Genomic DNA, 18310 nt, shown 5'->3' on the forward strand with positions numbered 1-18310 from the left:
CGCACGCGTTAGAAGGAGATGAAGTGAGCGATCAGCGCGCACCGGATGGCGGACTCGGTTATGAATGAATGCGCCGTCCCTCTCTGGCGAGCAGATTTCGCATAACAAGCTCTCGCTCGCGCGCCTCGCCGCCGTAGAGGAAGTGAAAGGGACGGGATGCGGCGTAGTAAATATTGCGTTCCGTGGATCCTTCGGGAGTATTTCTATGGGCTTTCAGTTTTTGTGTCAACACAAAGGATAACCGTCCATTTTCATTCATAGATCCGGCGTTCGGTTCCAATGCCCTTGGCCACAAAATCTTACGCTCTCGACGCACAAGTAGATAGATACATTTTTTGTGATGCGCAAATAAAGCTTACAGGTACTAGGAATTAAGATAAAATATGAAGTTGAGGTAAGTAACTGCGAAGAAATGAAGGGGATAGTGTTGTCTGTCGGAATTGATAAAATTAAAACCATTAGAAGGGTAATGTTTTGTTTACCTATGCATATGAGAATAACACAATGTAAAATAATAAATACAAGGATTAATACCGGAATCGAAATAATCACTAAAAACTTAAGTTTTAAAATAAGCTTTTCCCGCCTGTTATTACATATCTTTTACGAGATGTTAAAAAAACATTTCCATATACAGTTAATTTACGGGTAATCCTTTAAATTAATACGGAAAATATTTATTGCATAATACCATAATGGAAGTAAAACATTGTTAACTACTCGTTCTATATGTAGATTAGAAAATTGCACAACAATAACAACACAATTACGTAGACGAAGCAATTTAACGTGGCACACTCAATTGCTAATCACTCACTGGAGTCCATATTGTCTTTGAAATCGTATTGTACACGATCACAGATAAAATAAGCCGGTGTGTTTAGGGTGCGGCCACACGTGACGTAGCGTAGGGCAGGGTTGCATTGTTCGTACGATGCTGGGCGCGCCGGCAAACGGCCCGTGTCAATGTTTAGCTGACTTACCTTAGCACGTGCGAGGCCCTTTGTCACGGACATACTAGCATTAGAGTTCCATCGACTAGATTTTTTTTAATTATCTATCCGATCAGTTATTTCACGGGTTTTAAAAGAGTTCACATTGACAGATTTATTTTAAATTATTTTTAATAGTCATTTCAACTTTTGATGATTTCAACTCGCAACGAACATTCGCTTGTCAGTAATTGTGGTCGTAAATTAAAAATGGATACAGATGAAAGAGAATCTAGACGAGCCACCTAAAGTGCTCTCTAAAATTTTAGATTTCAGACATAAACCACGAAATTTGTTTAGATTTTAACGTATTCTGGAAATAATCAGTCATGACATGATACGAGATAAAAAATGTTAAAATAGGTATACGTTCATTTTTAATAACAGACGAAACATAATTTCACACTCTGTTCTATACATGCTTCATAGATCTGACACAAGGATAACAACACGACATTGGAATTATACAATAGGTACATAATGTTTGTTAAAAAAAATATTCTTGATAATTAGTTTCTAAGTGTACTCTTCGTAAAATTACAATGCAAATTTGTCTTACGTCTACAATTCAAGAATCATGAAAACAGCTTTTTTTTAAAATCCATATTCCAGTCTCGTTTCATAGCTTTCGTACGACTTTTGCCTATCAATAAATGTGTCACACGGTTTAAGATATTGCGACGCAACATTGCTCAATATCGGGGAGACTTGCTTTCAAAAGGTTTTGTTTAAACAAATGAAGAGCAACGCAACAATCGACTTTCGCTAAGACAAACAGAGGATGTGGCCGCCATTGTCGCCGATGGCTGAATACTCCGATAGTTTCAACACAACATTGTTTCACTGTTTTCCTAAAATTACACGTTTAGAATAAATATTAGCCATATAATTATTCCGAGCGGCGCGTCACCCATCCGCACTTTACCATACATTAATCTTAAGGGTGAAACAAGCGACGAACTGCAAGGGACAATGGTACAATGAACAGAGACTAAATCTGAACGAGTTTCTGCCACAAATCAATGAGAGGAGCCGTCGAACGTGGCCTCTGCGCCAGGTGCTATGCGGGAAGTTCTCCCCCGCCCCCGCGCCGCGACCTCCACCCCTGCCACCCTCATGCACTTGTACATAAAAACGAAGGAAGTGCACACATGCACCTCGGTCGAATCGAACGCGGTGACGTAAAGCGTACGTCGATGTGTGTGTCAGTAATTTATTAATGGCGTGCATTTGCGTATGCGCCGCTCGTTGCGCATGAAAAATGCTTGATATAAATAAAAGTTTACAGTGGACGTTAATTCTGAAATCTCGTTATTGATGTGCCGTCACCAAGAAAGGCGTCTTGAAAGCACTTACGCTTCGGCGCTTTAATAGTTATGTTGTAATTATTAAAGAAAAAAACATTTACAGGGATCAAAAATCTCATTTAATGAGAGGGAAGACAATTTATTTCTGTATGAGTGTAAAAAAATATTTTTTTATCAATAAAGTCTTTGGTCAGTTTAGGAATGTCAAAATTTAGAACCAAAATTGAATATGATTGTTAATGACAACTTACAAAGAATATTATCACCAGGTAGCGAAAGCCTACACAATAACTCCTTCCGGTATTCACTTAAGAATATGCCGCACAAAAACCAACCATAACCTTAAAATAATAAAGATCAAATTCAACAGTTACATTCTAAACGTTTTTTTGGATTAGTACTTTATTTGAATTAGATTAACGTGACACTAAAATGTGACTTATTCTTCTAAAAATAAAGATGAATTTTAAAAAAACGGCCGACAGGTTTTACATTTGATACAGGGTTACCCATCATCCGGTGTAAGTTTACACCGTGGGGAAGTGAACAGCTTTTCGACATAAAATTAACCCTTGAATGCCAAAATAATATAGTTAGTAAGATAATACAAGATATAAAATTAATTTTGCTATGTCTATAAAAAGTATAAAAAATTAAACAGTGCTCGAAAGAAAGTACCTGGATTTTGCTATCAGAAAATCGTGTTTTAATTTTTTACATTAAAGTAATTGACATAATTGAGGCCGATCGTAATCTTACTTAACCGTTACTTATGTCTTATAGTGTAATGTTACAATCATATCAAAAACTATTTTTATGCGACTACATATTAAGTTAAAATATACGAATAAAGTGCGTATTATTTAAAATCCTACTTAGTGTAAACAAAGCAGGTTTCCTACGTTACCGTGACAAAAAAATAATTTTCATATAAATAGTAAAAATTTAATTTTATGTTTGTTACGCTACGTTCATACCAATAAGATATACGTGAATATATTAAAAATATGGCGGCAACACAATCTGTTATTAATAATACTCTAAGAGCGATCAATTTTGTATGCATAATAATTTAAAAATGGCTGCTTTATTACGTTTATAACCTGTATTATAGACTCACAGTTTCAATTACTCAGCGGCACATTAATAAAAAGGAATTTAAAACATCGAAATTGATTTAATTCGTAAATTATAAATTACTTATTTTTTGATGGGCCCGGACAACACTATTAATTACGGAGGTAAAACGTAATCGTATCTCAGATTATATTATTCGTAAAGGAACGCAGTGTAATGAGAAAAATTACAAGCGCTCATAAATATCAGTGAGTTAATTAAAAAAATCTTTAACGGCTCACCAATTCGTTTATTTTGTGGAAACCAGCGCGTGATAGTGAACCGGTTAGTTTAGATCAATTCATATCACGATGACTAAATCGAATTAACTTTGTTTCCAACAATTTGGTAACTTTTCATGTTACTAAAGATTTCCTCTGCTAAGTAATCAATTATCATTTTAGTTCTATTTATTGAGATACGAGTAACTGAACGCATGCAAAGTTTTCACACATTCGAATTGTATTATTACCATAATGGTACCTTATCTTGTGTACTACAAAAGAAGGTATTTATCACGCCTCCAGTAGTACGAATGTTTTGTCCTTGATCATAAAAGAACTTGCAATGGTATTCTGCCCCTCACAAACGCATCGCTCGGCATCTTTCAATCCTCAATCTAGACTCCAACGAATCACAAACAGTAAAATGTCGAACGGAACTATAAAAAGTTGAGTAAAAGGCGACGAAAGGAGGCAGCGAATTTTAAACGAAACCTGTTTAATGAGGGTCGAATTTAAACACGGCATAAAGCGGTTCCCACGAGGTCGGTCGCGGGAACGGAAGCCGATGCGATGTCGCCGCGGCACCGCGCCGCCATCGCGCACAGCCGTCCCGAGCCGCGCAACACCGCCGCCAACCACCGACGCCTGCTAACCTCGCAAAACAACCACCCTTAAGAGACCTACCCGCGTTGCCTCCATCAAATTCAAACACCCAACGACTACGAAACCCAATGAATGAAATAAGAGCTCGTTGTAAAATTGGCGATAAAACACGTGATCGGAGACAGGCCATGTAATGATCCTGAATATCGTATTTTGCGAGTCCGTCGGCCGAGCGTGAGAAAACTTACGAACTGGATCGAGGATTTATTTGCTTAATCAACGACGGATTGTCGCGTTTACCGTTTTAAATATTCAAATTAGTGTCTTGCAACAACTCATTCATGTTGACAGAACTTTGGTGGTATAATCTGGTTATACCGGAGTGTTAAAAGTTACGTTGGTTATGTCCAAAATTGATACCTTGTATGCAAAACATTCTGACATAAAATGGTATTTAGTACTTGTAGAAAAATATATTTTGCTTTTATTTCTATTTCTCAGACTTTCGTTTATATACAATAAACAAAGTTTGTATGCAACTGCAAAGATTTTGTTGGAACTTTGTATGATGAGCTGAGCCACGTGAGGTTTGAGTTTTATAAATAGATGTTCTAGAAAAGTATATATAATTAACTCTGAATGTATCAACAAAAACATTTAAAATGTTTCTCCCCTTGCTATAGTTCGTGGAATTTGTTGCAACGAGGTATTTACTTTTCGAAATATACAAGTTGTAAACGCGAGGACCCCCGATCGTTTTGTTTGAGCTTGCTTTCGATAGAGTCAATATGACCTTAGTCAACGAAACTCGTCCCGCCACTTTTATTTGTGAACTTTTACACGGCCAATTTGACCGAGCGCCGGGAACAATGGACAGCGCAACACTTGTTGCCTTTCATGTATCACGCTTTTAAAAGTCTATAACTTCGAAATGAATATGTTTTTAAATACTCAATGAAGTGAGCAGTAATGGACACATCCACTAGGTTACCTAATACTAGTTTTGCCATCTCCCTACCATGTGGTAATTAAAATGTAAGAGAAGAGATATGCTGGTATTTTAGGTTGGCGCTGGCTGATATTCTATATCTGGGTTCAGCCAGTTTTTACGGGTTCTAGCTTAGTTAGAGAGGTTTCTTCAGAAACCGAAGCTTCTAAGAAGATTAAGAGGGTATGGGTCAACAAAACAAAAGAGTTTGCAGAAATCATTAGTTAATGTGACCATCTGGTATTTTACAATGTTAATCTATGACCTCAGTGGTAACAATGCATAAGCTTCGATGCCCACAGGTACGTCTCTTATCACTTTAAATCTCTTTGAATTACTATTTTCGGACAAAGGATTACGTCATGTATCCTTTTCTTAGAACATTGATAGAAATACACGCGTTAGCGATACTAAGAAGATAATATTATCTTCGTAACCTTTTAGATTCTACAAATAATAATACCGAAATAGCATATGTTATTACCAATTTTTTATAATTCAATTTGATGTTTCTTAGAGTTTCTCCAATAAAAATGTCTTAATCATGCATTTCAGAAACAGTGTATTTCAAATTGATTTGATTACTAGCCCGAGCGTAAACCAAGCCCCCAACACCTAGAATTATCAAATTCTAAAGTTCCTATCACTGGTCACCTTATTTAGGTAATAAGGTCGTGAGACCTAGATGTTTTTGTGAAACAACCGAATTGGCAATAGTTGTATATTTAAAGTAGTAGAGGTGTGGCCTAAATGCATAAAAACTTGCGAATGGTGCACCATGTCGCAAGAATCCTAATTCATTAAGACATGAATGAAACGCTCTTGAAGTGCCGTAGAGTAAGCAAGGAAATACCAAATCAACGTAATTGTGTAAGTGTATGTAAAAATTGTAGCCTACAAAATGTAAAATGCATTTTCTTTGCTTCCAAGTGTACTAATGTACTTTCATTTTAATTTTCAAATGTTAATAATACGAGATACTTAAATTTAAAGTAAAAATCGAGCTATTCCAATATATTTTTTTATTGACTACAGAAAGCAGAAATCGTCAACCTTTTATTTATAGTATAGTAGAGTATTATCACAATCTTATACACAAAATATACATGTAACCGCATCTAAGTTTAAATAAAAAAAAATCCTTTAATGACATAAATATGTTTACATTTAACATTGACAAACACAAAATGAGAACGAAAAGCTTTCACCACAATGTAACAAGACAAGCGACAATATCCTCAACTCATTTCAAGGCAATGTTTGCAGAGACAACATATATCCACATGGGCCACAAATATAAGCCAAGAGGGTCGATGATTCAATGTTGACACTTGATATAATAACATTCAAACTTTATGAGGAGTCGCAATATCGAACGAGACACTGCCCAGAACATTATGTTATGTATCGGCAGGATGTACAGGGTACATTCTTCTGCACGCTCTCCTGCCAATCGCAGTCCCTATACGCTTGCTGCGAATCACAAGCCACTATAAAATTTGAATCTTGCAATACGTTCTCGTCATTATCTGCACATAAAACCTCAACCTCCTCACAATGTTATCAGTCGGTAACGTTAATAGCGGAATATGATATGAGATAGCAATAACAATAGAAAATATTTTTACGCAATGCCTCGTCATTTTGTAGTTAATTCATTACTTAGAATTCAATGAATAACAATTTTGCGTTTGCTTCAATGATATGAAATAAACTTCAGCAAAGATGATAAAAAATCTTTATACTTTAAAAAAACTTTCAAATACATATTTACAATTTTAAGCAACAAAATATTTTATGTGACTTTGAGATAAATTTTGTAATTTTTAACCTCATGGAATTTGTAGGAAATAATATTCAAATTTCATTTAACCACAACTTTTTTACATTTCAATTTAATCAAGCGATAAGTATATGGTAATTTAAGATAGGTAATACCGATAATTATGAAATAAAATATTTAATTACTTTAGAAAATAAAATCGACAACATAACCTCTTGTAAATCCAAGCGATACGGTTCATAGTCTTACAGATTTAATGTCCATTAACATAAATCTTAAGCTCTTCCAAATATCTTTTGATTACATAATCTGTGATCTCATGTAATTAATGTATCTTAATTTAGACAAAGAATATTTTAGCTGCGTGTAGTTAGAGATAGCGCAGCGGTTGAGGCTTCGGGATAAGATCTCCGAAGTTTAGATATGGCGGCAATCGCTTGCCGATGCGTAGACATTCATAAAATTTGAAATTAATCAGATCAAAGCAGAATGTTGAAGGTTTTAACGGTAGTATTATCTATTATGAAGTATGTGCCGTATTAAAAAGCTTGAATGGAATAAATCTTTTAATTTTTTACTGGTAGCAAATTAACATAAAACTTGTAGTACATGACAGACGGCAAGAAAAACTTTGTTCCACATTACCCTCCAATACTAAAACATATTTACTAAAAAATATAGCTATCTCTATATTTTCAAAGGGTATGGAAGAGATGACAGTATGCTTTACAGTTAGTTTAGTAGTAGTCATCCTTGATTTGAAACTTGTAGTCATAATGCGGAACCTATCGGTTGAATTCTTAAGAAGAAGATAAAATACTGAAATTACTTATGTATAAAGGTAACTTGTTAACTTTATAGCCACGACCCCACCCTGTGAGGGATTGTAGAAACATAAATTATATACAACTTTCTAATATTTTGTTACTAAGTAAATGTTACAACTAACTCGATACGAACTGTTAAAGGATGTGAACAAACGATGAATTATGCAGTCATAGAACACAACAATAAATACAAGACATGCAGTCCTTACCACCGGTTGCTTGAGTCATGGGATTCCGTAGCCGAAGGTATACTATTATATTTTCTTATTTTTTTAAATGATAATTATATAGATAATAAGTTTAAAAATAAATTATGGTATAATAAAAAATACATTTTTTGCAACTCTAACTCTTAATGCAACATCCGAAGTTTCTAATCGAGCTGATCCACCTATAGGATATCAATTGTATTCTGAAACTATATTTGCTTATCGATTCTTATTTTCTAAAGAGCTTGAGAGGTCAGCGTTAACTGGTTTTTACGTGTCGTAACATTAATTATGATTTTGAACGTCCGCTGCAAGCGCCACCGTGGGAACGTGAAACGGGGACAGAGTGGTCATTTCACTAACACCCCCCCCCCCCTACCCCTCAAGTAGTAACACCACCTATCGCTTCGTTAGTGAATGAAGCATACGTCATACCTTGCCAATTGACCGGTTTCCAAGATCTTACGAGTTCTCTTTTTTGTGGTCGTCAAAGATATATTTCCGGTCCGCGAATCGACCGATACTTATGAATGAACGGTACTTCACACACTATTATGTTAAATAATATAAATATGAAAATATATTTAACCTCTCAATTATTAGAGCTTTAACTTCCTGTTTGAAATATTATTGCTCTTGTACAAACAATTTGATGTGATTTTTTACACTTTTTACTGAAGTACTAACAGTGTTGTTACCTCCAGTTTTAGATCCTTAATATGTTAGGTACTACATAATAATAAATATACGCTATATTACTAGTTGATTCCACACCATCATCATCAGCCCAATATACGTTCCTACCGAAAAGCTCGGAGCCTACCATAAGTTAAGAGTGACTAGGCCATAATCAACCACGCTGGCCTAGTGCGGGTTGGTTGACTTACACAAATTTTTGTATTGCTGCATAAATGTATATATCGAAATCGAAAAACACATTAGTGTATGGCGGGATTCGAACTCAGGACCTGCAGATCACCTCAAGTGCCTAACCCCTGAGCCAACGACGCGCTTGCTGTTTATACATTAATATAATAAAATAGCACACACCAACTATATTACAAGTGTATTTTATGAATACAATATTAGTTAGATAAAGTTAATATTAGGTTTATCAAACTCATCAACATTTAACAGGACCAGTTGTTCAAAACCTGATTTAAGACAGTTTGTGTCGTATGAATACATTAATGTAACAGATTTTTTGCGTCCCGTGAGAAAATAACAAATGAGAACATCGAAACATAACAAAACTCTTCAAACTAACCTTGTTACATTTAATTAGCGACCGCCAATTGAAAGGATATCAATATAATTGCTTCCGTTTCGGTTAATTTGATCTGTGGCCACGTCGCGGTGCATAAAAAATGCATTTTATAACGTTTAAAGAGCCGATCTGCTAAATTACGCAATTTCGTGAAAGATATATGAGCATTTAGTGTGAGCAAAAAGTTTGGACGTGAGTCCGCGCGTCGTATCAGTTTGTAATAAAATCTCAGTCGTCAGCTACTAAAAGGCATCCTGAACGCACTTCGCCCTGTAATATTTTTTCCTCGCTTGTCAAAGACTAAGTGTTTTCGCACGGAAACGTCGACGAGAATCTTTGCAATGCCTTCATTAAATTCTTACTTTAACGAAATTTCAATTTTATATCTTGTTATGACATTTTAACGTTAATAATTTACTTCCTTTTACTTAAAAGTAAGCAATTTTCATAAAATTTATGAATGATCTCACACTACAACATTAAATAAACTAATGACTCCAAAAACATGAACATTTTCTTCTGTAAATGTTTAAAATTATTTTATTTTTATGTTGTAAATTAAATAAAGCAATAAACCCTTATCTACTATATTTAGAAACAATTTCCTGTTTAAATATTGATAGCAAAGCATGTGTTCAGTATTACTACAGCTTAGAATAAACATAATTTGATCATATTATAACTTTAGAGATTTCGAAATCAACAAACGCATTTTACGAACGCTTGGGACCCAGTTTATACTCTTCAAGTGAGCAAGTGAGTTGTTGTAACGTAGCCAGACCTTTCGATCGCAGCGGACGTATAAAGAAGACAACATCGGAGGTGGATGCTGTTAGCCAGTACCGGATGGCAGGAAGCGCCGGTGAAAAACCAGAAATTCAACATCTCCATAAGACACGAGAATATCGCCTTCCGCTAATTATTTACGATATATTGCGTAACGGTGAAACGCCGGGAAGGAGACGGTGGAAAAACACGATCCGGAGAGCGCTGGAGCCGCCCGAGACGATAGCAACACATTAACACACCTAACCCATTAGCATACAGTTCATTATACTATAACCATTGGAATCACTTGATCACTTTTAGTGTATCTTTATTCATATTTCGTGCGATCTCTATAAAGCTGAAATGAACTCTGATCAACCGATACATTCATTTATTATAAGCTTTATCGTAATAGAAATACGATTCATTTTGCTATATCGATATGTTTTCCAGTGGTCTGTTTGTGCTGGCACGTAATTAAAGATACCATAGCAGGAACCAGGAAGAGTGTCGTACTATCTCAACAGTTAGCCGGAAGTCGCTCGATCTGTGAGTTCATTCATAAATGACTGTCTTGTAACGACAATGTTATATGACAGGTTGTCACCACGAGCTACTTTGACTTGTATTAATGTATATAAATAAGGTCGATTTTACTATAGCCATATTATAGTAATAATTAAGCATGAATGAAACGAAGCATTTAATTGAGTAGAAATGTGAACAAACATTGTGTTAGCTCTTCGACGCTCTTTTAGTGGGTTCTATTTGGTAAACGGTTAGTGGTTGTCATTGGAAACACTATACTTTAGTGCTAGTTTGAATATATTTTAGGGTATCGTTATAGACCAACTTTTTATACCTCTGTATTTATAAAGAAGAGTTGATTTGTTAAAGGCTATTAAATACGTAACAGTATATATGATTTTGTTAATACTATTTTTACTATTTCAACAAAATAATAAATCAATAGATTGATTTCCAAATTAAAGTGCTAATAAATTTATCTCCAAATTTAATGTCTGCGAGGAAAAAGCGATCGTTTTGCTTTAATAAATTTTAAATTATAAAAGGATCCTTTATGACGTAGATGGTAGCGGGAACAGACGCCGGGGCGTCGCGTCGTGCTGGGGGCAAAGGGCGCGACTCTGATTGCTGTAATCGAGTTAAGGCGAGTGGACAACTAAACAAAAAGAGCAGCACAATTAGCGGGCGTGGGTGCAGGATGCTCGTTCCGCACCGCCACGGGGAATTCAATTATGAAGATGTTTTCGTTCAACTAACAAACATCAAGCACGGTGGTACTCATTTACATAGCGCCCAAGCGCCCATTCCCTTTTCATCGTTTTTTTTTTAGTTTGTTTTTTTATTCATTGACAGTAGCAGCTGGCACACACCACAAATTGTGTTATCTTATTCTTACTTATTCTTTATCTTATCTTATAAATTCTTCATTTTTCCTTATTGATTCTATCCTATGCTTTAAAACTCGATTTGTTAAAATAAATTACATCGGTGATTAATACCTAAAATTTTATATTTAAATTATTGAGAGTTTAACATTATTAAGTATATTTTTAGTAAAAAAAATAATTATTATATCTTTTTTAATAATGATGTTTATTTTCTTAATTGCAAAATCTTACATTTTGTTTATTTGTAGGTACGTAGGTACAGTATATGTTTCCAGAAAGACAATATGATGTTACATGCTTACAATGATTTGATTAGTGTAGACTAAATGACGACCACAAAAAAGAGCCAATTAAACGTACGATGTGGGCAAAGGAAGTGGAATCGGCGCCGGCGCAGGCGCATCTGTGAAACACCCTAATTTGTCGGATTCAATTAGACGATCATCTTTTACGACCCTTATCTCATAACATCTATCGAGAGAGTATCAAAGATTAAGTACGTGTAAGATAATTTGATGTCGAAATGATTGTTTTCAAAGGTCAAAATGTTCTTGTTTTATTAATGAAAGTCCGTAGCGAGTTGTGTCGGTGTGCTTGTGGCCACTTCCTCATGGAACCGGCTGGCTTTAAATATGAATATTGCTTTTGTATGTACGTGACTCACTTTAGCGTTCGCCATTACTTTGTTGCTTTGTGTGTGTAGCTCATGCAAGAACTAACCTACATTTGAATTAATTTGTTCATAGTTTTTTTTTCTGTTACAACACTACATTATCGACGGAAATGAACTTATATCGCCGCTGTAGGATAATGATCTTCGTTATTAATCTTTTTTATGAAGTGTCTATTAAAATAATTTATATCTGGTTCTCTAGATATATGTTTTTCGATTTTTTAAACATAGAATATCAAAATCCAATAGATATTCCAAAACTGTGTTTCAAACTACTACTTTGTACACGGCTTTCATCAGAATCATCGAACTGAAAACTCTGTACTCTCGCTGTATATGAATAATTAGCTCTCCCCCGCGTCTCCGTCTGCGCGGAATTTAAAATAGGAAACAGGATAAAAAGTATCCTATGTTCGTCTTAATTCTGGTTCTAAATTACCTCCCCTAAATAGCCAAATCACTTTAGTTGTTCTTGAGTTATAAATAATGTAACTAACAACATAACACACGCCCGTAACCCAGAAGGGTAAGCAGAGACCGGCGACTTCCATTTAAGAACCAGTCTTAGTTACATAACTCTGCCGTGAAGTTAATTGAAAAATAGCATATCTTACTAATATTATAAATGCGAATGTTTGGATGGATGGATTGATGTTTGTTTGAAGGTATCTCCAGAACGGCTCAACGGATCTCGATGAAATTTGGCATAGATGTAGATAATAGTCTGGAAGAACACATAGGTTACTTATTATTATTTGTTATTCCACGCGGGCGATAGCTAGTATTTTATATAAGCTATTTTCGATGAATTGTTAATATCGTTTTAGCGTTGCATACATCCATAATAACAGGTCGTAGGACACCGCGGCGCGGCGCGGCGCGGCGCGGCGACCGGCAGGAAGCGGTCGCCGGACGCGGCTATCTAGCTACCTTATCTATCTCGTTTCATTTAAAGCTTTGTCATACACTCTCTCGCTCTAACTAACCACTCTATGTCCCTATCTAGCGTACGGCACTTTGCATAACGCCATCCCTATCATCCCAGTACCATTCCATAGCGGATTGCGTAATGACCGGTCGAATTTTTATTTTCCTACCGTTATACGTCATTACCCATCATCTGGGGTGAAATGAGTTGGACATCGGCTACTGTATGATAATGGACAGTATAGAGTTGCCTTATAATGGTATTTTTTGTTCAGTTGCTCACAATTTGTTACAATAATGCATTAGCCTATGCAGCAATATGCATTTTAATGAGTGGTGATTCTTCAGACCAGTAATGTTCAAACAACTAGCGCTAAATACTGCCACGATATTATATTTTGAGAGAATAATCAATATTAATTTAAAAAATTAATTTGATTTTAAACATTTGTGGAAGCACAGGTTAGAAACAAAAGTGAACGAAGAAACTTTTACGTTTATAGAAAATTATCTGATATTAAAGGCGAGCCTCTAGATGTTTAGCAACAGGCTCTTTATAAACGTGTTGTTAAGCTAAGTGTAGATTTCGTTGGTGAGGCAGGACCAGATTCTGGTCCCGACTGGTCTTGCGAGAGCGACTAGAAATCATCTCGGCGTCCGGCCATTCCGCCAGTTGCTGCGTTTTAATTATTAATGAAACTGGCCGGCCGCGGCGCGGGAAAGCCGCACTACGGCCGGCTTCGCTTCCGCTCACGATGCTGCGCTTCATTCATAAAATCACACACTCGACCACAAAATGTCTTAGCTTTATATCCCAAACATATCAAAGTCTACCTTATTCCAATGCAATAAGGCCACATTTTCATTAACATTTTTAAATTTAATAACGTTCGAAAACGCGCGCATGCTCAAACAGAAATAGCCATCGAAAAAAGTTGTAAGTACGAACGCGTTCAGACGAAAGTGGTCTATCCTTGTACAGCGGAAAGTTGATTTCCGTTCGCGCCGGAATCCCCGGTGGCGTCGTATAAGGCGCGAACGTTCTCGGTTGATTTACTCGGTCGTCGTGAATGGGATGCGTCGCGGCGGTGAGGTGCGAACATCTAGTAATGGAGTGAATGGAGTCGCCTCACCGCGGTCCCCTCGGCCACTATCGAATGCTTATACGGTGTTGACACGCCAGTTGGGCTTCGGAAAAACTTGCCGGTATCGCGTTTCCACTTATAACTCGAGTATCTATTAAGGTATAGTTATAGTCCCTTGCACGCATCCAGTAATAACACACGTGTCTAAATACGGACTTCTTTTTACATGATTCCTATTGCGATGGAACGTTTTCAGGAGTTTTTTTATGAGTATAATACCATTCCGTATATGCATTTCTATCACGAAATTTAACAAAACAGCAACAGCTATATACGATAAGATTCTTATATTCGTGTAGGTGATGTATACATAAATTGAGAATTGAGACACAAGCGTTCATTTCCCTCTTGAATAATGTTAGTCTACGTTGCATTAGGCTGGTTACGTATTTCTTTTGCGTCATCTCTTATTGCGTATTTTTATTTGATAAAAAAGTACGAAAGCAGTAGTCGAACAGCATATTCACACATACGTCTTTGTACTTTAAAGAGCTACCGTAATTCTATGGTACCTAAATCGTAAGGCTATTTGTGCGTCAAATTACTTTTTTATCCTGCGCATCGGCATACTGCGGACATGAGCGGCGTATCCGAATTTCCCAGAAGCAATCGATGCTCCTTTGAACATCGAGAGCGTTTGCGTATCAACAAAAAGGTTTCGGTGCCACACTGTCTGCGATCACAAAGGGCGTTTTTTACATGCACCACCTTAGAAATGCAATTTGACCGTTTCGCGAATTCCGCCTTTATTGCGAGACTCGTGTTGCCCAAAATTACCTGTCGCCTCGTATCTGATATAATGTTTTTTTTTGTTTCAACATGGTTCACAATACCAAACCGGATATAGCCGGATTGTTCCTTCAATGGTCCGATATAAAAAGCGTATTTACGATTATGCACGAGCGATTTGTCGTCACTCGATACGGCGCGGACGAAGCCGGGCTCGATTATTATATCGCATTACACTGCCCGCCACGGAGACTCGCTTTTTCTAGTCATTAGAAAATTGTTATATTTATTCGCTCGATAGCCCGAAGCGATTTCCTTTAACATAATATGGGCTGTGTCCAGCAAGCGATCATAACTTATTTTCAAAAAAAAATTACAAAATCTCATGTTTAGTTTTGGCAAAATCTTGACAACTAAACCGGTATAAAGGTAAATGTTTAAATTAATAATTAATTCAAAAACCTGCCATAAGCATATTGAATTTTAGTGATAGGAATATGTTAATCCAGTCGGCACTTTTGATTCTTGATAAATTTAGATCAGATGTCGCTAGTTAGTGGATCGTTTGACCTGAAACATGTGATCAAAGGCACCGATAAGGTCAAATGCAAAATATTTGAAAGGGAAATATATGACCGGGGTTATTTTCGTATTAATTTCTTACTAAGGTCTCGTTAAAATACTGTACGAATTGTTGTTTTCGTTTGATTTTAATATTAAGTTACTTTAAAATAGCTGAATTATGTCAAGTTTATTAAATGGATGAATGTGGAAACATATTTACTATATTTGCAACTGTAATACAGAAGCTGTTAAAACGTTATTATCATAATAACTCATTGGTTTCAACAAATGAATACAATATGTCCACGGAACATTCCGCGGCACATCACCGCTCTAACTTTCGAGAAATGATCAATCATAACGCGCGGACCGATTTTTCATGACGTTCACCGCCAGCTTTGTTTTTATTTTGGCGAGAAATAAAACCTGATGCTTTCAGAAATAGCATTAAAATAAGGTGCAACGACAGAGGCGTTGAAACAACGTCTCTCTCACCTGTTGTGATATTCCTGTTTTTACGATGACGTTTAGACAAATTTAAATTGAAGAAATAAGTAAGCTACTTGTCTTGATAATTCAGAAAGGATTAACGTGCATGATTGTTTCAAATTTATCTATATTCGGAGGCAGTAAATCCAAACTAGGGTATAGCTTAGTTATATTTTTAAGTTATGAAATAAAGAAGTAGTGCAAATTAGACATGGTTACTTTAATAAGTATTATTAGAATAGGATTAAAAAAATCTTAATACCAACCAGCATGCCGTAATTTTTGATCAGCATTTCATACATTCGAAATTAAAATAAGAATGGCGTTCATATGGCCACACTTATTTGTATAACTACACAAGATTACTCGGTGCGCGGGGAGTAATGATAGTCAATGAGGCATAACTTTTTCTCAGTATCTAGTTACGAATAGGGTTGCCACAAATAAAATCGCTTTTTAAGAATTAAAAAAAATGATAGTCTGATGAGCTCAAAATATAGTGCTTTTTTAAATATATTCTTGAGTGGATGGATAACCTATGGTAAGTATCAATCCATAGTTACTATAGGTTCCCAATTTCCAAAAGTTATACGAAAACATGTACATATTTGAAAAGATGGAAAATTGTTTTGTGCTTGCTTACAATTTCACTTATAACAGTCCTTAGTTTTTTTTTAAGTTTATTTACTTGTTTGATCAGTATTTGAACATTGCTGTCATCGTATACTTCTCATATATTAAGGTTATATGACTATTTAGTTGAATCGAATTTAACTTATTTATTGTGGACAGCCCCGAGCGTGAAGTTGGCGCTCGTCGGCGCCGGCCCGTTAGTGAATGAACCGTCCGTCCGGCGACCGGTTTGGCCGTTCTAATGTGGATTCAGTTCAGAAGCACAGCCGGTGATGTTTATGCTTCTACTTAAGTGTTGCCTTGCATTTCTTTAAGATATAAAACGACCACAACGCCGACAGTCCGAACCTTAGGAAATTAATTCGTCAAAGGTATTATCGGGACTGAATTAATATTTCATGAGCGTTATGTCTTTCGATTAGTTTACATTGACTTGTTTATATTGTTTTTTAATTGAACGAATTGATTTAAATTGAATTTGAAGATACCTTTTAATGGCTACTGTAAGATTTATTGACTCGTTTATATATTTTATTATTATACAATGAAAATGAGAAATGCACTTTACAATAAGGCGGTAAGCAAGGCTAATGTATATATGTATTATTATTCCTTTAACAGCAGTTGCCCACGACTTCGTCTGCGCGGAATTAAGATAAAATCTAGTAAAAAATACAGCCTATGTCACACAGGCATAGTATAGCTTCTTAACGGTGTAAAAAAATTTCAAATCGGTGTAGTAGTTTCTTCAATGCAAACAAACGAATAATGTTAACAAAAATTTAATTTGTGATTATCTATCTGGACTATAGACATTGCACCATTAATTTTCATTCCATATAATGTAGTTTGAGACAACTTAATAATTTTTTGTGTACTTTATGAAAGCAAGATAAAAAATCTGAATTAAAATATAAATTCTGTGAATTACAACTTGCACAATATGTCTGATATTATTAAACGGATGGACAGAATTAAGGTTTTTTGCTCTCACACGCTTTTAAATCGGATGTGTAAAAACAGTTATGTAACTTTTGTATATAATTACACGCCGAATGATATGCATTCAACCCTTTATGTCCCCTAAAGAAATGTAACTGTCTCTTCGGGAGGAAGAGGCGTGTTCCACCGGTACCCCATCCGGACTTTGATGTATCAATCTGATCATAATATGAATACGCCTTTACTTTTGTAATTTTACCCCCATTACCCGTTATATTTAGTATATTAAATATTTATCTATTGTCACTAAAATATACCGGTTTATAAGAGGGGTCTATAAAAATTATTTTTATGAAGATGGTTACGAAACTGGTTTATTTACATAGTGTTTATTCTATACTATATTTACATTGTACTAGCTGTCGCTCGCGACTCTGTCTGCGCGGAATTAAAAAAATACTTAATAAGTAGCCTATGTGTTCTTGCAGACTATGTTCTACATCTGTGCCAAATTTCATCAAGATCCATTGAGCCGTTCCGGAGATACTTTCAAACAAACATCCATCCATCCCAAATGTCGCATTTATAATATTAGTAAGAAGTAAGATAAATAACTCCGTTCTTAGTATTAAAGTTTTCATTTATTTTAACAAGTTTACAATAGGGCATTATTGTTTTGTCAAATCTTCCTGAAGTTAAAGCAGCGTAA

General features: G+C 35.7%; 1 protein-coding gene across 2 annotated transcripts in view; it reads right to left on the reverse strand.

Moving 5' to 3' along the window:
* LOC106721639 (ETS-like protein pointed) overlaps positions 1-18310 on the reverse strand; it is a 121611-nt gene that overhangs the window by 56000 nt on the left and 47301 nt on the right. The gene's annotated exons all lie outside the window — the stretch shown is intronic.

This window comes from Papilio machaon, chromosome 17 (assembly GCF_912999745.1).
Source record: "Papilio machaon chromosome 17, ilPapMach1.1, whole genome shotgun sequence".
Lineage (NCBI taxonomy): Eukaryota > Metazoa > Arthropoda > Insecta > Lepidoptera > Papilionidae > Papilio > Papilio machaon.